Genomic DNA, 25553 nt, shown 5'->3' with positions numbered 1-25553 from the left:
AGAACATCAAAATCCTTTGGTCTAGATTTTCTAACATACCTGTTAGAAAATGAGCATTATAGGTTTAAGGAAGTAATGTCAAGTCCTGAAGCACCTTTGTAGAAAGAGGCTGTTAATAGTGAAATCGAATCCATTATGCAAAATCATACTTGAAAATTGGTGAATCTTCCACCTGGTTCTAAACCTCTTGGGTATAAATGGATATTCAAGAGAAAATTTAAAGAAAATGGTTCAATAGGCAAGTATAAAGCAAGACTTGTGGTAAATGGGTACAGAAAAAAGGAAGGTCTGGACCATTCACATATTCCCTTGTGACAAGAATAACATCTATCTGCATGTTTATTCCTATAGCAGCATTGTATAATTTAGAGATACATCAAACCGATGTGATCAAGTCCACCATTTTGTTTTATCATCTAATTTTCATTCTTCTTTTCTGCTTTTGCTTCCTACATTTTGCTGCATTAATTTTCAGTGAGAAAGAGCATAAACACAAAGTGTGTTCACTAGGCAATTAGTTGGTAGTGCTGCTACTAGTTGTCATTGATCATTTCATCATGGGAGATAGACTTCCAATATTTGTGAGCACCTTAAAGAGGACGAATCTGTCTTAAAGACACATTGTTGAACACTAGACTTGATCAAAATTTCTGAGAAGATAATACTATAAGTGTGTAGTTTACTTTCTTGTTTCATTGTTTTTCTTTTCAAGATTTTGTTTTGTTTTGTTTCTTTAACAAAATACGAATCTGTTTTTCTGTTTTTATTTTTTATATATTATGTTTTGATTTTTTGTAATCAAACAGACTCTCTCATTTCTTAATTCTTTCTTAGAATACAGTGAAGATTGTCTAACAAACACTGGTTTAATAAATCTCACTGTTCAAGATAAACGGGCAGAGTTTATCTTGCGATGTCAACTAATATATTTGGAAAATATGAGATCGAAGGTACAAAACTATCAAAGTTATTATAAATCACTTATTCCTACCTTTTCTAACACGGAGAAGGATTTTCTCCAGTTTAGATTTTAGACTGGAGGGCGCTTTTTGGGCCCGTGATGCCTACCACAGGCCCCCTTTCGATGATCTAAATCATTTATTTTGTCAGTCACTTCGTACATTTCGTCCACAAAAAAAAAGAAAAAAGAAAAAAGAAAAGAAAAGGTAAGTCGATCCAATAATTATAATTTGTTCAATTTTTCACTTAAAAAAATAGACAACAATTGTGTTTTTAAAAATAAATCAAATCTTTTTTTAGTGACAAACGCAATAAATTGAACAAGTTATAATTATCGGATAAACCTAATTTTTGTGTGGATGAAATAGACAAAGTGCTCGACAAAATGAACGTTTCGGATTATCAAAATAGGGCCCGTGGTGGGTCCCACGTGCCCAAACCGCGCTCTCTAGTCTAGATTTTGGACTAGAGGGAATCGTCCTCCTTCTAAAACAATGTTATTTTCAATAATTTTATAGAATAATGGAGTTAGGATGATTAAAAATTATATAGCATCATGTCAAGACCGTATTTATGCACTTATCATACATGTACTAGTTATGCTATGTCAAGTAGATTGTGCATTGTTGGTGACCTTTGTTTTAAATATAGATTGATTTGAAGAATGTCTATACCTTTTAAAATGTAACAAAAAAATTAATATAATATGTAAGTACAACTTTTTACTTTATAACATTTTATAAAGGCAAACTATATATGTTTTCCATGAATTATAGTACCAACTATCATGTTACCAATGCATGAATGCTGATAAAAAACTCATAACGATTGAAGTTATAATTATAATAGATTTTATTTATTTAGTGAATTTCAAACAAATGTGATTAATTTTAATTTTTATTATATTTCAATTATAAAATGTCAATATTTTTTTTTATAATTACATGAATTTTATGTTAACAATTAAAAAATATATTTAATATAACAGTAAGTAATTTTTATAAATCTTATACCGTACATAACACGGTGATATACTATTAAGGACTTATAAGAAGGGGAAAGCACCATTAAATCCCTAATTTGGGAATATTATCCCATTTAGTCCCGACGTTTTTTTGTTGGACTAATAGGTCCTATTTTATGTGTAAAGACATTAGTACCCATTTTTTTACGCATATGGGCCAGTAATTGAGGGGTAATTTTGGGGAAAGTGCTTATGTGTCATTTACTGAACTGCCCAAGCGTATGAACTGATGTTTACGTGTAATTTTGGGGGAAAGTGTTTATGTGTAATTTACCGATTCTGATGTTTGAAACACCCACAAACATCATGAACATTCAAAACAAACATTGTTTCTGCCCAGCATGAAGACAATGTTTAAACATCAATAACATCAAACATCAACAAAACATCATCAAACATCAACAACATCAAACATCAACAAAACATCAACAAACATCATCAAATATTGTGAACATCATCAACATCATCAACATTGTGACCATTATTAACATCAACTACATCTTTACCAATATATTCGAACATCATCATCAACATTGTGAACATCATCAACATCAACTGCGTTTGTTGGCCGCTTTTTCTCTGAAACCATAACCCTAACGCTAAGGTCTGCAACAATAGTGGTGAAAGCTTCCAAGGCCGAGAGGAAAAGCTCCTACGACACTAAGCTGTGCAGGCTTCTCGATATCTACTCTCAGATCTTGATCGTCGCCGCCGATAATGTCGGATCGAACCAGCTTCAGAACATTCGCAAGGGACTGCGAGATGAGTCGATGGTGTTGATTGGGAAGAACACTATGATGAAACGTTCCATTTGAGCACATACTAAGAAGACCGGTAGCACCGCTTTCCTTAGTCTCGTTCCCCTCCGACTCCGAAGACTTCCTTAACTCTTTCCCCGCTCAATTCTCCTCCGATCCGAGCCGCGACGCTTCCACGATCCTCAATTCCGCCGATCAGGAGATTTCTGAGGTCAATGTTGATGATGTTGATGTTTATGTTGATGATGTTTCTGAGGTTAATGTTGATCCTCAATTCTGTCGATCACCTTCTTCTCCGATCTGGAATCAAGGGTTCGGATGTTGAAGTTGATGATGTTGTTCAATGGTGGGTTTTGAATTTTGTTTAGCTTCAATTAGAGAGATTGGGTAAAAATGTAAACTTTATATACAATATATCAAAAACATATATCATACCAAAAATAAAAAAGGACTAAATGGTTTAAGAAAAAACACTTAGGACTAATTAGAGCAACATTTATTAAAATGGGATTTATTAGTAATTTTTCCTTATACGAAAGTCCCAAATGAGGTCTTAACCAAAAAGGAAATAAAAAGTTGATTTGGTAACATCCCTCTCTCAACTAATGAGCAGGGTGGCGCTAGTATATACAAAGAGGTGTCAGCCGAACCCTCCAATGAATTTTTTATTTTTTAATTATATAGTTATTGAAGTAAAGGTAAAAAGTCTGCCTTAAGGACTGTGGAGATGACGAATCTACCTTAAGAACATATTGTTGAACACTAGACTTGATCAAAATTTTTGAGAAGATAATATTGTAAGTGCATAGTTTACTTTCTTGTTTCATTATTATTCCTTTCAAGATTTTTTTTTTGTTTTTTAACAAAATAAGAATCTATTTTTCTATTTTTCTGTTTTTATATATTATGTTTTGATTTTTGTAATCAAACAGACTCTCTTCTCTTTTAATTCTTTCTTAGAATACAGTGGAGATTGTCTAACAAACACTAGTTTAATAAATCTCATTATTCAAGATGAACGGGCAGAGTTTATCTTGTGTGTCAGCTAAAATGTTTGAAAAATATGAGATCAAAGGTACAAAACTATCAAACTTATTATAAATCACTTATTCATACCTTTTCTAACAAGGAGAAGGATTTCCTCTAGTTTAAACATTAGACCGGAGGGTGCTTTTTGGGCCCGTGATGCCTATCATAGGCCTTCTTTCGATGATCTGAGCTGTTTATTTTGTCAAACACTTCGTACATTTTTTTACAAAAAAAAAAATTAAGTCGATCCAATAATCATAATTTGTTCAATTTTTCACTTAAAAAAATAGACAACAATTGTGTTTTTAAAAATAAATCAAACCTTTTTATAGTGACAAACGCAATAAATTGAATAAGTTGTAGTTATCGGATCAACCTAATTTTTTTGTGGACGAAATACACGAAGTGCCCAACAAAATGAATGATTCAGATTATCAAAATAAGGCCCGTAGTGGGTCCCATGTGCCCAAACAGCGCTCTCTAGTCTAGATTTTGGATTGGAGGGGATCGTCCTCCTTCTAACACAATGAAGTTAAGATGATTAAAAATTATATAACGTCATGTCAAGACCGTATTTATGCACTTATCACATATGTACTAACTATGTGATGTCAAGTAGATTATGCATCGTTGGTGACCTTTGTCTTAAATATTGATTGATTTAAAGAATATCTATGCCTTTTAAAATGTAACAAAAAAATTAATATAACATGTAAGTATGACTTTTTTACTTTATAACATTTTATAAAGGCAAACTATACATGTTTTCTATCAATTATAGTACTAACTATCATGTTACCAACGGATGAATGCTAATAGAAACTTACAACAATTGAGATTATAATTATAAGATATTTTTATTTATTCAGTGAATTTCAAACAAATATGATTAATTTTGATTTTTATTATATTTTAATTATAAAATGTCAATATTTTTTTTTATAAATTTTATGTTAATAATTAAAAATTTATTTAATATAATCATAAGTAGTTTTTATAAATCTTATACCGTACATAACACGGTGATATACTAGAATGGACTTATAAGGTGTTGTTTGGGAAGGAAAAGCCGGGCTAAATTAGCCACGTCGCGACAAAGTTAGCTATTCCAGCCACGTCCCGACAAAAATGCATTTCACGGGTATGGGAGAGGCTTGGTCGTGTAAATTTATCCAAATGCCCCGATAGGTTAAACTCTCTTCCATCTGCAGGACAAGCCTCAGATTGAACCCAATACACCCTTCGCAAAGCAGAAGAGAAGAAGAACGGAGCTATCTAACGGCATCTAAGCGACCTTGGCAGAGGAAATCGCCACCGGAGTACGCATCCGCGGCGGCGAACAACAACGAAGCCTCTCAAACTCAAACCGATCTGCAGGTAATGCTCTATGGCCTATCTGATTTCTCCTCTTCTTCTTCCCATCTGCATAGTTTAGGTCATGATTGGGTTGATTACGCTTACATTACACACAGACGGGGCACCGATCTGTCTCTGTGACAAATTTGGGATTCTGGATCTGTTGTTATGTTCAAAATTTGTTCGGTAATCACAAATTTGGGGCAGATTTGTATATATACATACATATATATATATAAAATATATCTGTTATTCTTAAAATATTTGTTCTTATTTATGAAAATCAGATCTGTTGATCTTATATATCTGTTCTGAATCACAAATTTAGGGCAGATTTATGAAGGCACCGTTGTTTAAACTGAAGGAAATGCCAATGTTATATATCTGTTCTGATGTACAAATCTGTTCTATATTTTTTGTATCTGTTCGGTTATATTTTGAAATGCAGATATATCTGTTCGGTTATCACACATTTGGGGCAGATTTGTTATATTTTTTGTTTATAATCAATGCTGAACCCTGAATTTTTGCTAATAGAAATGGTCAATTCCCATTTGTGAAAAATATATAAAAAATATAATTCCAACTCAATTACATAAAAAAATATATATTAACAACAAATTACAAAATATATATGAAATCTATATAACAAATTAGATATAATTCCAACTCAATTTGGGAAGGAAGTTAGATATATTAACAACAAATTACAAAATATATAAAACTTATAGTACAAAAAAAAAAAAAACAAAAATTGTCAACAATTAAGCAATATAGTAAAAATATATTACCAAGATATGAAAAAAAATATATGTGAAATGTATATTACAAATTTAGATTTAAAAAGTAAATACTGTAAAAAATTTATTAGATATATATGACAAAATTTAATTATGAAAAACTATATCATAAATATATTGAAAAATGTTTTCAAAATATTAAAAAAAAATATATTGAAAATATATTACAAATTAGATGTATTAATTTGCGTATGTTTTTTACTCAAGACGAAATGCTCAATTCTCATTTCTAAAAAATATATTAATTAGATAAAAAATATATTTGGAACTAAATTTGGGAAGGAAGGTACATATATTATCTACATATATTAACAACAAATTACAAAATATTACAAATTTATATTACAAATATATAAAAAAAATAGTTTATTAACAAATATATTACAAAAATATTAGAAAGGTATTAATAATATATTAAATTATATATTACAAATTTAGAGTTAAAAAGTAAAGAGTGTAAAAATTTTATTAAACATATATGACAAAATTTAATTATTAAAAAATATAGTACAAATATTTTCAAAAACCCATTTTCAAAATATCATAAAAAATATATTCAAAATATATTACAAAATAAATTTATTAATTTCAGTATATTTTTTACTCAATACGAAATGCTCAATTCTCATTTCTAAAAAATAAAATAATTAGATAAAAAATATATTTGGACCTAAATTTGGGAAGGAATGTAGATATATTATCTACATATATTAACAACAAATTACAAAATACATGAAATTTATATTACAAATATATTAAAAAAAAAGTTTATTAACAAATATATTAAAACTATATTAGAAAGATATTAATAATATATTAAAATAAATATTAGAATTTTTTATTTAAATAGTAAAGAGTGTCAAAAATAGATTACAAACTAAATTTGGGAAGGAAGGTAAATATATTAAAAAGTTATTACAAATATATGACAAAATTGGGTATATTAAAAAAAATATTACAAATATATTAAAACGATGTTAAAAACATATTAAAATATAAATTTGCGTTACTCTTCGTATCTGTTCATGTTGATTCATGTAAATTTAATTTATATTAAAGCGTAGCATGGCGTCGTTCACCTCTACTGCAACTTCCAGTACATGGCCACGACGAATGTGTGCCTGTGGACATGGCCCGTGTATTGTTAAGATTTCCAGGTCCACCAAAAATCCAAGGCGTTCCTACTTTGTCTGTCCCCGCCCTGTGGTGAGTGACCCAATCTTTACCGGTCATAACTTTATGAACATTAACAACCTATGAAACTAATAGTTCCATAATTTTCATTCATCAGCCCTGTGTAAGTTGGATTGGTTGGTGTGAAGAACGAAGGCAAGAGAACCAAGGCTATGTGTCACCCGGAGATGAAATTGCCATGCAATTGCGGGCTGATGTCATAGACATTCAACAATCCTTGCGTGTCCTTAAGACCATTGTGTATGTGCTCTGCATTGTCGTTGTCATTTTGTTGTGCCGTATGTAATTAAGCACCGTTACCATGTTCTTAGTATGTACAAAGACGTTAGTATGTTGTCAGTATGTTGTTAGTATGTTCGTACCATGTTGGTAGTATGTTGTCGCATATGGGAGCCGTAATACTAACTATCATATTTTTGTCCACTACTAACTTCCATGGAACCTGTGTATGTACGTTAGTAATGTTCAATGGTTATATGCAAATTTAACTTTAGCATCATATATCTCTGTTTGTTGTTATTAATGTGTCATGGCTTATGCTTGTGTATATAACAACCAAATTTGTGATGGTAATCTTTTGTAATCGTACATTAGTAATTGCTTCGACATGTACTTCGCCGCGTAACCACTCGAAAAGCAAAGGCGTTGTCACTGACAAGTCAAGCAGTCTTGAAGAGACACAAAATCAGTTAAGCCACAAGGCATCATGGGACAGTAACTCAGTCCGAGTTTTCCTCCAGTTGATTGCAAATGAGATTAGTAAAGTAAATCGCCCATTCTTAGTCCTCAGCCAAGCAGGGTACAAGTCATTGGCAAGGAAATTTGAGAAAAAAATAGGAAAAAAACATGGACTGAAACAGTTGAAGAATAAGTACATGACCTTGAAAAAAGAGTGGCAAGCGTGGACAAAGTTGATGGATTCAAGCAAGGGAGTGTCCGGGATAGGCTTTGACTATGACACCGGGTTGTTTCAGGCACCTGACAAGTGGTGGGACAAGATGGAATCAGTAAGTACATGTACAAACAAGTTTTATATTTGTCATTTACGGATACATTTTTTACTTCTTCATTTAACTTCAATAGAATTTATTTATATGAAATATAACGTTTGCCTCTTTCATACATCTATATTTCTACAGATCAACAAGGCGTGTGTGAAGTTCAGGAAAAAAAACTTTGGAACATCGTGACTTGATGGAGACGGTCTTCATGTGGGCATCAGCTACTGGGAAGCATCATTGGACCCCGGGAGAGAACCTTTCCGAACCTGCTGAGGACTCATCTGATTCAGTGCGTAGTTTGGGAGCCCAGCCATTTGCTGATTCGATACCCGCAGGAGTACAGGACGTGGATTCTGATACTTCACTGGAGCATGTTCCGATTGAAAAGGCAAAAAGGAGAAAGACGCCATCAACAAGTGTTTTAAAGTTGAAGAAGGGAACAAGTGGTGCGTTCGTTATTGCGGAAAGCATGAACAGAATGACAGATGTGGTGCGTTTGAAGAATTAGCAGGTCACGGTGAGGCACCTCACAGGCAACGAATCGTTGTACACTATTTCCGAGTGCATGCATAAACTGAGCAGTATTCCATCCCTGATTGCTACACCGTTATTCCACTTCGCCTCCACACTTATGGATAACGCCGATTACCGGGAGGTCATGATGTGCCAGCATGATGACGACCACATCATTGGATGGCTTACACAGAAGCAGCTCCAGTGTACTGCGTCGGCGCCTTTTGCAAACCTGTTTGGGGGTCACCGGATGTGATGTAGCGGTGTTACGAGTGTTGAAGACGCATGTCCTTCTCTTCCTTTTTAAAACTTTGACTTACTAAAACAGGATGGTGGTGTGTGCATGTTTTCATTATGTCGTTTTTGTTTTTTTATTACTAGCTACGGGCAGCAACAAGTTTTAGGTAAGTGCATGGGTTGACGGAACGGAAGCATGGTTGTGCTTCGTTTTTGGGAAATGAATGGGATGTTTATGTTATAATATTTTCTGTGGGTACGTTTAAGACAGGGAATTACGTTTTACTTGCACGCTTTTGAATGCCTATATGTCGCAAGTTCATTTGTTAGTTTAGTTTGCTGGCTAGTTTTGTGGTTGTTACTACCATGGCCCCCCTGTAAAGCATAAGTTGAACAGCCTCTTTTTTTTTTGTGCAATTCATATGATCATGCGTTCCAAATGACATTGATGACGACATTACTTTGATTAAAAACAATGTCGGCATTTTCTAATTGCAAACTTCAATAAAATTTAAGTCAATGAATCATGTGCCAACTGATTGAAAGGCTGCCACTCTTGTAGGTTTCGCATCAACGAAGACGCGATGAATCCCTAGGATGGAAGCAACCATGATGAAATAACGGAAATGCTTAATCAAATGGCGGTCCAGGTGCAACAAGAACAGAATTGCACATTTCTACAAGCATGCCAGTTGGCGACTGAATGGTACGAAAAACACATGAATAAAACGCCGTTTCGCACTTCTATACTAACCGGGAATACATGGATATGCGAACTAGATGCGGGGCATATGGGTCGATTTGAGGAAAATGTTTGCATGCCGAAGGAAGTTTTTGCCGCATTGTGTAAGACATTAGTCAATGATTTTGGGTTACAAGTCCCGCAACGTCCCCATGGCTTAGCTATTGAAGAAAGCGTTGCGATGTTTATCCATGTGTTGAAAGGGAAGCAAAATCGGGAAATCCAAGAACGGTTCCAACATTCCGGGGAGACTGTCGAGGCACGTGCATAACATATTAACTTCCATGAAAGAGTTCACCGTTGTTCATTGCCGGCCCACATACAGTCAGCATCGTATACATCCATACGTGCGGTCTAAACGAAAATACCTACCGTTCAAGGTACTTCTGAAAAACATGATTGACATATAAATGAAGACAATATATTTTGTTTTTGTTATTATCTGCACGTGACGCTTTTATAAAAACGAAACACTTGTTACCCACTTACGCAACAAAATAATTTATCCATGTTTGCAGGACTGCATTGGCGCAATAGACGGAACACATGTCAGTGCATGGGTTACGGGCCAGATGTGGCAACATATTTCGGTAGGAAATACTGTCACACACAAAATATAATGGCCGCTGTCGATTTTGACATGTGTTTCATATTCATTTCCTGCGGATGGGAAGGAAGTATGCATGATAGTCGCATATTCAACGAGATACTAACAAATGACAATGTCGCCTTCCCACATCCTGACGAAGGTAACACATGGTCCTGTTATTAGATTTATTAACAAATAAATTTTTCCTGAGAAAGCGTTATATGAAAATGATGCTGAATGTTCGTTTTGGTGTCATGCATTGTTGTCATGTCTGCAGCCAAATATTATCTTGTCGATTCTGGCTATCCAAACCGGATTGGTTACTTAGCACCATTCAAAGGCCACCGTTACCACCAACAAGAATTCCGACGTATTGCACGGAACACGATGGCAAACACACCAAGGGAATTATTTAACAAAGTGCACTCGTCCTTATGCAGTGTGGTGGAACACACTTTCAGTGCTTGGAAAAATCGATGGGGGTTTATTTGAGACATGCCACGGTATGACTTTGCAAATGTGCAAGTTCAGTTAGTAAGTGCGTCAATGGCATTACATAATTATATACGGTGAAACACAGGTAACCCAACAACTGTTCAACCAATCTGTGACGAGGAAGAGGCAATGACAATAGTAAATGCCATACCAGAAGTTGAACATGACGAGGATGGTTTAATGGTTGGAGATGAGGACCCCCATATGGTATTGGTCCGCCTTCACATACGTGACAAATTATGTTACATGCGTAATAACGGAATGTTAGGAAATATATAGTTGTAGACACCCCATTTTTGACCGTCCTTAAGACTCAGATGTCACCGATTGAGCGCTTGGTGATGTTGCATATCGTGCTCGTTCAGAGGTTTCAGAGTCTCGGCTGCGAGCCTTGCCTCCGGACTTCCGGACCCTTTCATGCTTTGCCTCGGTTTGCGAACCAGGCTCTGTTTTCTCTGTTTTCTCTTCCCGAAGGGAGGGAGAGGTCTCGTAGATCATCTCTTAGTGGCCGTAGGCTACGTTTCGTGGTCGTAGGCCATTTTGCCCGTTTGGAGTCCGGTTTCCGGTTTTTCGGAGCCGTTGGCTGTGTGTCTCGGTTCGGGACCGCTTGACCACCTCCGTTTGCTCCGGTTTTTGGCATGCATCTTATTTGCTCCCTTTTGAGGGACACTGTGGCTCGAAAAACTAACTTCGTGGTCGAACACCACTTCCGGTGCCTAACAGTCAGTTTTCGGGGCATCGGGCTGCGTGTTTCGGCCCCCAAACCTTCATTTTGCATCGGTTTGAGTTCATTTTTCCCAGGGACCTCTGTTTCATTGTTAGAAAGGTCGTAGAAGGGTGGGAGGCTAGCAATTGTTCCAGCAACCAGTTTTATTCCTCCGCCGCCCTCTGTCGCCTGTTTTTTCTCACTTGAAAGCCAATGTTGACCATCCTAAAGCCACTTTTTCTTGCCCCAAACCACATATTTGTGTTGTACACACCTGGGAGGCCACCAATATCACATGGCCGGCCAGTAATTGTGTGTGACCCTTTTGAACCCCTCCTAAAAGTGGCCTTTTCTCTCTCCTGGTTCATTTTCTCCAGTTTTTTATTGCATGGTTGTGTTGTGCACACATGGGAGGCCCTCTTTCTGGGATGGCCGGCCACTAATCATGATTGATCCTTTTGACCCTTGGCCGGCCGGCCATGGGGAGAGCCGGCCGGCCACCAAAACCCTAGATAACCAGCTGGCCTTGATCCTCTCTCCAGACACATTACAGAAGTGTATTCTGTTTCCCCCCAGAATTTGTATCCGGGAGGCTGCACTTTTGGGGGAAAACTTGAATTCTTTCCCCCCATTTTTCCCCCCTTTTCTTCCCTTCTTTTGCCTATATAACAGCAGCTCCAGCTCCCATCTGAGGGTTACCAAAATTTTCCCTAAGCCTCTTGTATTGTATCTCCCTCTCCTTCTCTTCCAAGCATCAAAACCTCTCAAGTCCTACACTATTTACCCTACACCCCTTAGCACAAGGCCCCCATCCTCCATTCCAGCAACTTGAGGCTGATTTCCAGAAGTGAAGGACTCCCAAACTTGGCTCAAAGGTTGTTGGAGCATTGGTCTACAAGGGTGAGTCACTTTCTTCCCTTTTCTAGCCTTATTTTGCATGCTTTCTAAGCCATACTTGCTTCCATTTTTGGGCTCTGACCCTAACTCAAAATACCATTATTTTGAGCTTCTTTTCATGTTTGTTTAAGGGCCTCTCCCTGTTTGAGGCTTCCTTTTAACACTTGCTTCTTTACCTCTCTTGTATGCCTCTATATTGCATAGTATTTTTGTCCTATTTGTAAACTGTTTTGAGCTTGGTTATAAACTGTGAAGTGGCTTATTTTGAGCTCTTCTTCAACATTGTTGAAGGGATCTTCACTGTTTGAGGCTTCCTTTTGTCACTTTCCTCTTTATCCCTCTTTTGACCTCATTTTTGCATGTTTTGTTAGCCCCTTGTGCTTGTGTTTTTGGACTCTAGTCTGAACTGTAAATAGCCTTATTTTGACACCTTCTTCATGGTTGATCAAGGGTCTTTTTCTGTTTGAGGCTCCACTTTTACACTTTGTGTTTAAACCTCTTTTTAGGCCTTATTTTGCATAGTATTTTAGGCTTACATGTGCACTGTTTTGGGTTTGGTCATTAACTGTAAAATACCATGTTTTTGGTCCCTCTTCAACTTTGTTGAAGGGCCGTCTTTTTTTTGAGGCCAGAAACCATCACTTGCTTCTTTGTCCCCCTTTTGGCCCATTTCTTGCACATTGTTTTGGGCCTGTTTGTGTTTACATCCGTGGCTTGTTGTAAACTATAAGGTGCTTCATTTTGGTCCCCTCTTAAACTTTGTTAAAGGGCTCTTGGCCATTTAGGGCCAGAAGCTGCTACTTGCTTCATTACCTCTCTTACGGGGCCATTTTTGCATGCTAGCTTAGTCCTATTTGTGTTCTTTGTTTGGCCTTGCTTAAAAATGTAAATATTCTTGTTTTTGAACTGCCTTGAATCTTTCTTCACACTTCATGTTCAAATAATGCCTGTTTTGTATAGCTATAGGCCAATGCATATGCCTAGTTTTGTGTTTCGGGGCCATTCCATGCATCGGGTGCCATGTTTCCATGTTTCGGGTTCATTTTGCATCACATTTCAGTGCTGAAACTTGCATGTTTGTGTGCCATATTTCGTGCCTTGCCATGCCTTGTTAGAGTGGCATTCGTGCCTTAGGTTCGGTCCTCGGTTTGCGTACACGTGTGCACGCATTTTGAATGTCTCATTTTTCATCTCATGGCCTCCTATGTGAGTATGGCTGAGGTCCACTCATGTTGGTGTAAGCCCATATTGCATTGTGTATGCCATTTCATTTCATAGCATTGTGTATGCTAGGTTGTATGTTAGCGCATTGTGTATGCCATGTTATCTCGTGCACCGTGTATGCCATTTCATAGCATTGTGTATGTTAGGTTGTATCTTAGTTGCATTTCATGCATATCATGCATTTTGCATCATGCTTGGGATAGGAGTTAGCCCGAGCACGGGAAACGAGGGACGTTTCGTACTCCGAGTGACGGAACGTGTCTCAATTCCCAGTTACCGACACTCCGGATTATCCATGATGGAGTTAGGTCTTGTTGTGTTTTCATATGCATTCATTCTATATTGAGTTACACAATTCGACTCCTCGGCCATCATGCATCGAGATGCGTGATTAGTGGCACGAGGATCGAAGCATGCATACATTTGTGAAAATACATTCCCATGCCCCTTTCCTGCTCTCTGTTGCAGCAAATCAAGAATCAGCAGTCTTCCGGGGCGTGGCGCGCTTTCCAAAAATTATTGCAAAACAGAGGCTAATTGGGGCATCACAGTGGATTTCCGTGTAAAAGTAACCCGGACATGCATCATTCATCATCCGAAGCAGCGTCGAGACAGTCCCTGGCTTGCATGCCAGTTTATTGTTTTCTTAGTTAATTTGGTAATTAATTTGGATTTTGTACATATTTGGACTGTATTATTTATTTGGATTGTACTATTTATTTGGGACTGTATATTATTTTATTCGGACCCTCTGCGCGAGGGCACAACTGTAATAAGTGTGCGTGTGTGTGATGTATGTCTTCCAACCCCACGTCTTTCTCCCTTTTATTTACCCGCTTATGATGGTTAGATTAGGGCATGTTTCAATTAGCATACAGTATGATAGCATGTTTGCATTCATTCATCTGTTTTGCATGCACCGAGCTTGGCGCATCATACTAACTGCATTGTATTTTTCAATTCCAAGTTGAATACATGTTAGCTGTCGCATTTCATATGCCATGTCTAGAATAGCCGAGCCTGCTATAGTTGCATTTTTGCATGTGTTGCATTAGGCATTTCTGTATAATTAGGATCATGCATGGATTTCTAATTAGCTTCTGTTTTAGCTTGGAGTACTCGGTAAGTTTTATACTTTAGCATCCTTGCATGCGTGTGAGTGACTGCCATGAATAGCATGCTTACCATGAGGCTATATGCTTATGTGATATAACTGCCTGAATGCCTGTGGGTGAAGGTTGGGTTATTTGAATTGGAACAATTCATCAAATGTGTGTTTTAAGCCCACTAGATAGTGGCAAAATCATGTTTTTCTAAGCCCACCCGAGGGTGGTAAATCCACGTCTTAGCCTACTTGCGGGTAGCACCATCAAACCATTTTCAAAATAAACCAACATGAAATGTTTTGTTCCAATTCAGACAATCCAGTCTATACTTGTATGCTGTGTGCATCACATAGTAAATCTAGGCTAATAACCGGAATAAGAATGCATAAAGTTTTCAAAAATAAATATCATGGTTAGTAGAGGCCGATCTTTGATCGGGCGAGCGGGGGTGCTCACGAAGTGAGCTTCCCCAATCGTACTCAAGTTCCCGAGCCGATGCAACTTTGGTGATGACGGACACGTGGCCTTAGGCAAACAAGTCAGGGTTTCCTAAATTTTCCCAAAATAAAACATTTCGGTGGCGACTCTGTGTCTGGCAAAGTAGTCCATGTTTGGCACTTCTTTTCTAAAAAAAATCTGTTTTCTCAAAAACGATTTGCCGGATTTGGACTCTTTGGTTCAGACTTAGAACCGTGACAATTTGAGAGTCCGAACTGTAGTGAGCCCAATATCGAACGGAACGGGGGGGACTCGTTCCTCCCCGGGGCGTTCGGGGGACGTCTACAATAGTAGTCGAAATAATTTTCGTATGGTTGTCACATAATGATACACGTGGAACAGACTGTATTCAAATATATTATCATGTACAACATGCATGAGTTTCCACGGGACTGTAACCCCTTCCAGTTGCTGACGTGCCTAACTTTGGAAAACAACAATCCATACGAATTTTGCTTGTGGAAAAACAAAAAAAGGTGAAACAAATAAAAACAAATGAAAAAGAAAACTAATACACAAATTGTCAAAGAAATAAAAAATTAACGCAATATCCGCCTAATCCAAACTCAAAAAAATAAATAAATAAAAAATAAAAAATTTGGATTTGCAAAATTCGACAGATCGAAACCCAACATACAAAAATTGTCAACAAAAAAAATTAAGCAAAAAATGCCAAAGCGAAACCCCCCCCCAAAAAAAACAAAAAAAAACGCAAAAAACGCAAAATCGAAACCCAACATGAAAAAATTAAAATAAAAAAAGAAGAACCAAAATATGGCAAATCCAAACCCAAAATAAAAAATTAAAAAATTAAAAAATTAAGCAAAAGTCGGCAGATCGACACCCAATATACAAAAAAAAAAAAAAAAAAAAACACAAAAAAACAAAACAAGCCAAATCCAAACCCCCAAAAAAAAAAAATAGCAAAATACGCCAAATCAAAACCTAACATAAAAAAATTAAAATTAAAAATAACCAAAATATGCCAAATCCAAACAAAAAAAAAAACAAAAATTTTCAGCAAAAAGCCAAAATTGTAAAAAAAAAAAAAAAAAAAAAAAAAAAAGGGAAAATATGCCATATCCAAACCCAAATTAAAAAATAAAAAAAATAGAAAAGGGCAATTTTGTAATTTAACAAGATGACACCTCACCAAAAAATCAAAAAGCCAAAAAGTCTTTTTCAAATCAAATTTTGTAGCCCCAGACTAAAATAATAAAAAAAATCAAAAAATTAAAAAGCCAACTCAATTCCCAAACGAAAGCTAAGAAAGTCCCAAATGAAGTCCTTCCTAGGCTTAACCAAAAAGCCAATAAAAAGTTGATTTGGTAACATTTCTCTCTCAACTATTGAGTAGGGGCGACGCCAGTATACACAGGGGTGTCAGCCGAATCCTTCAATGAATTTTTTTTTTTTAATTATATAATTATTGAAGTAAAGGTCAAAAGTTTGCAAGGAAATATACTAAAGGGTCATGCTACATCCCTTAATTTTTGGCTCCCTAATCGCTCTAAATTTCAAACCAAGACAAAAAAAAAAAAAAAAAAAAAAAATCCAAAACGACGTCGTTTTGAATATTAGGAGAATTAGGAGAGATTTTTTTTAGAGAAACAAATCATTTTCCTATACTAAGATATATAATCGTGAACCCATTATTTCAAACCTAACTATTTTGAACTCATCAATGCAATTTTTTTATTGTTTGACTCTTATGTAGCTTTTTCTTTTTAGATAGTATGTCTACCCCCTTTTTTTTAATTTTTTAATTTTTTTATTTTTTATGTAAAGTATTATGTTGTAGGCTTAAGCTATGCACGTGGACATTTTATATTTTATAATTTTTTATTTGTATTTTTGACCTGTTCTCCTATTGTATCTAAAATGCTACTTTGCAAGTTTCAACGATACGCTTTGACACTGAGCTCTCCCTCAATCATCACTCTCTCTAAAGCTCTCTCCTTTCAGATTAACAAACTTTAACACATTAATTGCTTGGCATTGTTGAAGGCAACTCCCATATGATTGTTTTTAAACATTAGTGTTTAGGATGGAAAAAATCAACAACTTTTGGGATAAAAACTAGGGCTTTTTTTACTCACTAATTTTCTTGTCTATAAATTTAGGAGTTTTCTTAAGTGTGCAAGTGCACACCATGTGCCACTTACACAAAAAGTGTAAGTGTAAGGTGTAAGTATAAGTATAAGGTGTAAGTGTAAGGTGTAAGTGTAAGGTGTAAGGTGTAAGTGGGTTGCACATGGTGTGCAACCTCAAAAAAAGGTGTAAGTGTAAGGTTTAATTTTTTACAAAAGGTGTAAGTGTAAGGTGTAAGTGTAAGGTAAAAGGTGTAAGGTGTAAGTTGCACACCATAACCAAACCCATAAATTTATTATACATAACTTATTTGTATTGTATGTGTTGTTAAAACATTAATACTGTTTTAGAATATCTTTTTATTTAAACAATAATATCAATATTTATTGAAATTTCTTTTGTTTATAATTTAAGAATTTAAATTAATTTATTGATTATTTGAAAATAGGCGACACATCATATCATTATCTTATCGTGTATATATATATATATATATATATATATATAAGTAGTGTTTACCCTCAAATATTTCTTCCTTCCTATGTGACATATCTTTTTTTTTTTTTTTTTTTTTTTTTTTTTTTTTTTTTAAGTGCTATGTAACATACTCTTATACTTAATTATTTCTAAAATCTAATATTTAAAAGATTTTTACTTAATTTGAACTACTAATAAATAAAATTTAATAAAATTATATGTATTAAAAAATACTTTACGAATTAGTTTTCTTCTACTTTTTTCACTTTTTTTTTCAAGTATTCAATTTTTATATTAAAATTAATATATTTCTTTTTTTTTGTTTATCTTAATTATATTTTACTATTAATTTATATTGTGTTTCCTATTTAACTTGAAGTTATTTATTAGGAAAATTTATATTTGATTTAAACTTTATATACATATATATATATATATAATATGTATAAACAGTTTTAAAATAGATATTAAAGAAAAATTAATTCTCAACATAATTAATATATCTATTTTTTTTAATCCAATCACAACATATATTTAATTTTTAAAAATAGATTTTTTTATTTTTTATTTTATAACTTCAATTCCTACCTATTTTTAGGAAAAATTAGCAAAACATCCCTCACCAACTTTGCTAGTAAGAGAGGTCTAAGATTTTTTTATTACCTAAGGTCCCTCAACATTTTCACAGAGAAAATTCGATACAGAGAAATTTTGCCCGACTCAGAGAAATTTCATTTGATTCATAGAAATTTCGCCCTCATTGAAATTTTTTTGAGTCGAGCAAAATTTCTTTAAGTTGAATTTTCTCTGCAAAAATGTTGAGGGACCTTAATTACTAAGAAAATGTTGTATATCCTTTATCTTCTAAAATCTTAATATGAAGGACCTTAAAAAAAAATTTCCCTTATTTTTATTTACGAATGAATAAAAAAATTAAATAATTCAAATCATTTTTACTTGTATGTTACTATTTTTTTTTGCAATTTAACTATTATTATTAATGTCAAATTGAGTGTTTATTTTATTATGTTATAATTTAATAACATATAAAATCATTATATATTTATTTCAGTTACACTTTTATAGCATGATAGGGTTAAGATTATTAGAATATACATAAATAAATGAAATGAAATAAAATTATTATATATATATATATATTTGATTAAATAACACTTGTATAGAATAATAAGGTTAAGATTATCAAAATAAATAATTAGAATCATTCTTTATTTAATTATTATTTTTAATATTAAAATGACTATTTATTTTACTATATTCAAATTAAATAGAAAAATATTATATATATATATATATATATATTTAAAATACACATTCATAATTCAACAGAACAAAAAATTGCATTGCATATTTCATAATATATTTTTTAAATAGTTCAATATATATGTACACTTAGATATTTAAAATACACATTCATAATTCAACAGAACAAAAATTGCATTGCATATTTCATAATATATTTTTTAAATAGTTCAATATATATGTACACATAGAGATATATATATATATATATATATAATTCAACTAAAATTATTATATATATTTATTTATGTTCTATTTTCTATCATGATAAAATTAATATCATTTTTTGGAAAAATTACTCATAATTCGGATTTGAAGAAAAGTTATTCCATTTAATCCTTAAAGTTTTCTTTCAAACCAATTAGTCCTTTTTATTTTGAATATGTTGTATTTCCTTAATTTCAGAGTTTGGGAGTTTACTTGTTTGCCCTTGTGTGTGATTTTGCTTGATTTTTTTCCTAATGTTGGGAGCGTGTGGGTAAAGTAGGTTTATACGTTTCTATTTTTCTCAAGAGATTTAGTGGTGTGATTTGTGAGTGGATGATGTTATCCCATTTATGGTGTTACTGGTGTTCGTTAATTTTTGTGGTGTTTGTCCCTCTTATAACATTGACATTAATTAACATCTAAATGACCCAAACCACTAACATTGCTATGTTCCCAATAACCATAATAATGTCAAAAAATAGGAGTCATTGCACATGTACAAAACACATGTTAATATAAACATCACAATGACAAGATGCGGCCAACAAAAACCATAACATTACACAACACAATCATTGTTCGGTAATACAAAATTACACCAACTTGTTAAATGACATCTACACATGCAGAACCCACAACAGAATAGTGACCACACTACCAAAACCCCAATGTACTCTAAATCCACATTATCATTCACATACAACAACACTACGATGCGAACTTATAATATGACTGACCCAACATTACATATAAAAATAGACAACAATGTCGACAACACAATTAGAATGTTTATCAAAGAAGTAAAATAACAACATCGAAACACATACCCGATGCCATTGCCCACTAACACAATTGCCGCCAACGACGCAATGAGGAGTGTACACATGCCGGTTATACGTTGGTAACGTCAACCCAACAATGGAATGATGTAGTTCTCAATCCTAATCACAGTATTTTCAAAATTGGAGATTTGTATTTCTAGGGTTTGGAGGGAACTAAGCATCAAAATTGACAACACAAAGATAGGGTTTAACGCTGCTAAAATCAAATAAACAACAAACGAAGCAATCTACAACCATGAACATCAGGAATCCATAATGTTTCCATCTTCGTCTCTTCCATTTTGATCGGAATGGAGGGAAAACAAAAAAAGAATATAATAAGCGTTTTAGGCATAACGTAATTTTGACATCACCGAATTCCTAATTTATTCATAGCATTTGGGACAACATGCGCTAACACCATGTACAAAAACGTCATTACCACTCAAATGAGACTTATCAGTGCATAAAATAAAAGGCAGGACTAAATGATTCAAAAATTTCTGGTTTGGAATTTGTTGGTGCATTCCCATATTTTTTGTCAATGCATACATTGCAACATATTTTTAAAAATAATTAATATATAGACATATATAAATAATTTAATTTAATTTTATAAAATATTAATTAAAATTAAATTAATATTAATTTAATTTTTGGGTAGAGGATCTTCTGGAAAGACATCCGTGTATTCACAAACTGCCCTTGGTAACTCAACATGAGCCATGTCACTCTCACTATCCAAGAGAATTGCAAGAAGGCCACTAAGCTTGCTCCTACTACGAGGGTCAACAACTGGCGACAAGGCTCTATCAACTCGGTTCCCCCGAAAATAGAAACGATCACCACCCGAAGTGCACACTATAACTCTCTGACGGTAACAATCAATCACAGCTTGATAAGAACACAACCAGTCCATGCCTAAAATGACATCAAAACTCGACATATCTAGCAACACAAAAGCAAACAGAAGTCGACGCCCGGCAACTTCTATTTCACAATCATGACAACCCTGGTCTAAATCAACTGTACCCCCAACAAGTGACTTTACTCTGAGTGGAGGCACTAACTGTGCTACTTCTAACCCCAACGCAGAAGCAAATGTAGTATATATAAATGAATGAGACGCACCCGTGTCTATCAATACAGTAGCCAAAGAATTATACACAACAAAAATACCTCTCACAACTGAGGATTCTGGAAACTACTCTGGCACGGTAACAGCATACACGCGCCCCTGTGGCCCTTGATTACCTTGCCCCCCTCTCGGAGCATAAGCCCATTGTACCGACTGAGCCGAAGTGGCTCCCTGATTAGCTCGTGAAGCCTGAGCTGAATGAGCCTGCTGGTGGCTCTGAGTCTGCTTCAATCCTAATGCGCCAGATGCGCCTCCTAACTGAGGGCAAGTTCTCTTCATATGCCCCGACTGACCACACTGATAACAATTAAATCCCTGGCCTCCATTTTGAGACTGAGACTAACTCTGACTCTGAGATCGGTTAATTGGTGGTGGTGGCAACATCAATTGTCCTCCACCCTTCTGTGGACACGAAAAGGCTTTGTGGCCTGGCTGGCCACACTAGAAACACGTGAAGCCACAAGATGTACTTTTTTCCGGAACCGCACTAGGCAAAGGAAAAGTGGATTTTGACTGCTGTGGTTGTGGCTGGAATGAAAAAGTACCCCTGCTCTTCTTATTCTGCCTATAGTTTCCTTAAGACTTTTGGCCCATAGGCCTCGAACTCCGAAGCCTCTCCTCCTCGGCTTGTACGGAAATCTTAACGTATGCCACCGACTCTACAAGACGGTCATAGTTCCGAATCATGTTCCCAACAATTTTAAAGAAAATTTTACTATTCAACTTTTTCTCGAATTCAATGCAACGACGCTCTTTCGTTGCCACCAACTCTGGTGCAAACCTAGATAAACTAGAGAAGACCGTCTCGAACTCGGCCACGGTCATGTCGAGTTGTTTGAGGTCTTTGAACTCTTGCCTCAATCTCTCCCTAGCAGCGGGAGGTACATACTTATCTTAGAAAGCAACCACAAAGGCTTCCCATGATGGCTCCACCCTATCCTTGGCATACTTTCACCACTGACCCGCATCCCCTTTAAGGTAGTAACTCGCTAGAGTCACCTCAACTCGCTATCATCTATATGAAGTATCTCGAACGTCTTCACAGTTTGTTCCAGCCATTCATCCACTTTCTTGGGCTCGGGGCCACCATGGAATTCATCTGGTTTGGCCCGCAAAAACTCTTTAGTAAAGAAACTCGTCCTTGACTCCACGGTGTTCTCTCGGGCTTGATTCTTCGTCCTCAACAAGTTCATAGACTCCTTGAAAGCCCCGCCATTTCTCGGGCTAGGGCCCCCATTGCGATTTGACCCGCTTCTCTTACCTGCTCGGCCACATTAGCTTGGCCTACTTGTTTGGCCATATTAGCTTGGTCGAACCCTTCTTCTTGCACCGGAACCCTATGGACCGGTACCTCATGCACACCTCGGCGAGCCCTACCACGCCTCCCGCCTCTACCACCACGGACTTGACCCCTTCCTGACATCCTAATAAAGGATACAAGAGAAATAATTTAGCACATTAACTCATATGTGCTCGTAACTTGACTTACACGTTCGACTACAACAATTCCATATATTTCTCTACCATATACACAATTCAATTTTACTACACATAAGCACTTAGTCATGTAAGCACATACGGATCATTCTTTCATGAAGAAATTTGTCTCACGAAAAACTAAGAATTCTTAGTAGAACAAGTATTGATCAAGTACCATTCTAATGAGACCTCAAGGAATTTAACAGGCACAAACAACATCTCAAAAGTCCAATCCCATAACCATTTAGTCACATAAGCATGTTATCACATAGTCACAAAATGCATAACATTTCGTAAGCATGCTAGATGAACCCATTGTGGTTAAACAACCACTTCCCACGAGCTCCAAGTATTCAAACCTGGTAGCTCTGATACCAAGTTGCAACGCCTCAAATTTCTAGCCCAAATGATAATGCAACAATCATGGCTCTCTTAAAGGAAAACCAAATATAACTTCCCATACTTGCATTACATAATAATAATAGTTCCTCATGCGATATTACATTGATTCAACAGCAAGTAAATAACCAAATAAGCACCCTTAAGGGTTTACAATCTTCTAAGGCTTAAGCCCGGTACACAAAATGGTTATTCAAACCCACATATACATAGCCCTTGGCTTACAAATAGAATCACAGCAAATGAGAACTTTAGTGCTCTCAACACACACATTTCCACGCCCTTAATTAGGCGAATTCACCACGTCTTTTCCTGCACAAAAATCCGGTAGGGTGAGTATAAAGCCCAGTAGGAAATCCTTAACAAAGTGTATACATTTTATACAAGTCTCAAGAGATGAATGCACATGCCATGCCATGCCTTTTTGAAAATAAAACACATTCATCTTTTGAAAGCCATCATACTCAATGATGTTATGCAATTTCAATTGTTCAAAATTTATCAATTTAATTAAAGGGGGCGGTAAATACAACTTTGGTAATCCCTAGGTCGGTGTCTGCAAGTAGACTATATGAGTACTACCAATTGTCATTTTTACCGGTATTAACCGGAAGGCTGGACACCTATCCACGCGACTTTCTGGTCTTTCACCAAGGACACTCAATCCAACTTAAACAATTTCATCTACACCACTTATCAAGACTTGCCACCGTATTTATCCCAAAACCATTTTATGAAAACTCATTTCCCAACATTCTTTTCTCATTGCAAATTCCAAAGCTTAACATAGTCCAATGAATTGAAATGCCAATGTATGCTGAATAATGCCATGCAACATTACTTCCATATTCAATTGTTCCACACAATATACCATTGTGATCAAAATTCCCAATCATCTTTTCAACACAATTCCACAAGATGAATATATATATATATATATATATATATATATATATATATACTTTTATATCCACTTCATTCAAGAGAATAACGTAATTCCTACATTTCGAGCAATCTCAACAATTTAGTCAATTCAAAACTAAATCAACATTTTGACAACAATTTCCAAAATAAACAACATTTCTCATTTTTTTCACAAAATTCGTCATTTATATATAAATAAAAATTTTTCAAAACATTCATTTATTTTGGTACACAAAATAAATATGACAACATCTTCCAAGGATTTTCAGTATCTTTAAGACCCAATTTCTAGGTTTTCTCACCAAAACCATTCATCTCCAAGATATTTAGAAGAATCTCCCCAAAATCATCTTTCTTCAATCAATATGGTTCAAAATCTTCAATTTCTATTTTAAAAGGAAAAGAAATTAAACCCTCTTTCAAAATCACTCATCTTCTTGAAATCAACAATCAATTTCTCAAAGCTAATCAAAGGATGATTTTGAAAATCATCTAGATCTTGCAAAAACATATATATAACTCTAAGAAAATCCCCACCTCAAGTTTTAAAGAAGAAATGAGATGAAACCCCCAAAATCAACGGTGTCAAAACTCAATCTTCACCGCACACAACGAAGCCCTTGAGATGATAACCAACTTTGGTGAAGAACTTAGGTCTAAATCCCAATGGATTTAGAGAAATCAAAGAGAGAAGATGACTTCTAGAGAGAGAAGCTCCCGATTTGGAATTCTAGAGAGTTTTAGAGAGAGAAAGATGACTGAAAAAGTGATATGAAATATCAGATTGACGAATTGATATAACATGGTCCGCTCGAGCGTGGAATGCCCCGCTCGAGCGTCAAATACACTAACCCAGTACTTTTGTAGACAAGTCAAACTTCTGAAACCAAACATTCTCCGCTCGAGCGCATAAACGGCCGCTCGAGCGGACAAGCAACTTCGAATGCATTTTGCATTTTTATTTTGAGGGCGCAGCCCCTCAACCCCACCAGGGCGCTGCCCTAGGACCCACCAAGGGGCGCTGCCCCCTAGACCCTCGCGAGTAGACCGGGCATATTGACCCCCGAGCGGCCCAGTCGAAGTGGCAAATCATGAAAGAAGGATCGAAACCGGGATCGCTACAATAACAATGCTCAAATAGAGAATAAATCAACTGGAATCCAATAATTTACGGCATGGCACAAACGATTCGATTTGAAATACCAAGCAATTTACGAAATTGCACAGATAAGTCAACTCGACATATGATAATTTATTCAGGACCAAATACCCTGTCCTACGTAGTACATGACTAGTGACCGGCCTCACCCACCTCACTCAAGCACAACCTCTTATCCAAGCTATTGGTCCAAGCTATGGGCAAGGTCCACTCAATCAATATACAGAGTATTTCCACGTCATTTATTCAGACAAATCAACACTAACTACACAGAATAATTTCACAGAATTGATCAAATGACTAGAATAATCAAACCTATTAACATGAATGATTCCACAAAATTTAACATATGACCAAGATAATCAAGATGAGTACCAATGTGAAGTAATTACGATAAACACTTTTT

At 35.4% G+C, this 25553-nt stretch overlaps 1 long non-coding RNA gene across 1 annotated transcript; it reads left to right on the top strand.

Annotated features, from left to right (window-relative positions):
• Positions 1-4987: 4987 nt before the first annotated feature.
• Positions 4988-7286, top strand: LOC145823299 (uncharacterized). Its single transcript, XR_014365587.1, has 3 exons — positions 4988-5148; positions 6987-7133; positions 7219-7286. It is a non-coding gene; the product is annotated as an uncharacterized LOC145823299 (long non-coding RNA).
• Positions 7287-25553: the final 18267 nt, after the last annotated feature.

This window comes from Camellia sinensis, chromosome 4, assembly GCF_055761805.1.
Source record: "Camellia sinensis isolate YWXY chromosome 4, ASM5576180v1, whole genome shotgun sequence".
NCBI classification, from domain to species: Eukaryota; Viridiplantae; Streptophyta; class Magnoliopsida; order Ericales; family Theaceae; genus Camellia; species Camellia sinensis.
Note: the sequence above shows the minus strand (reverse complement) of the source record. Positions and strands in the feature narration are given on the sequence as shown.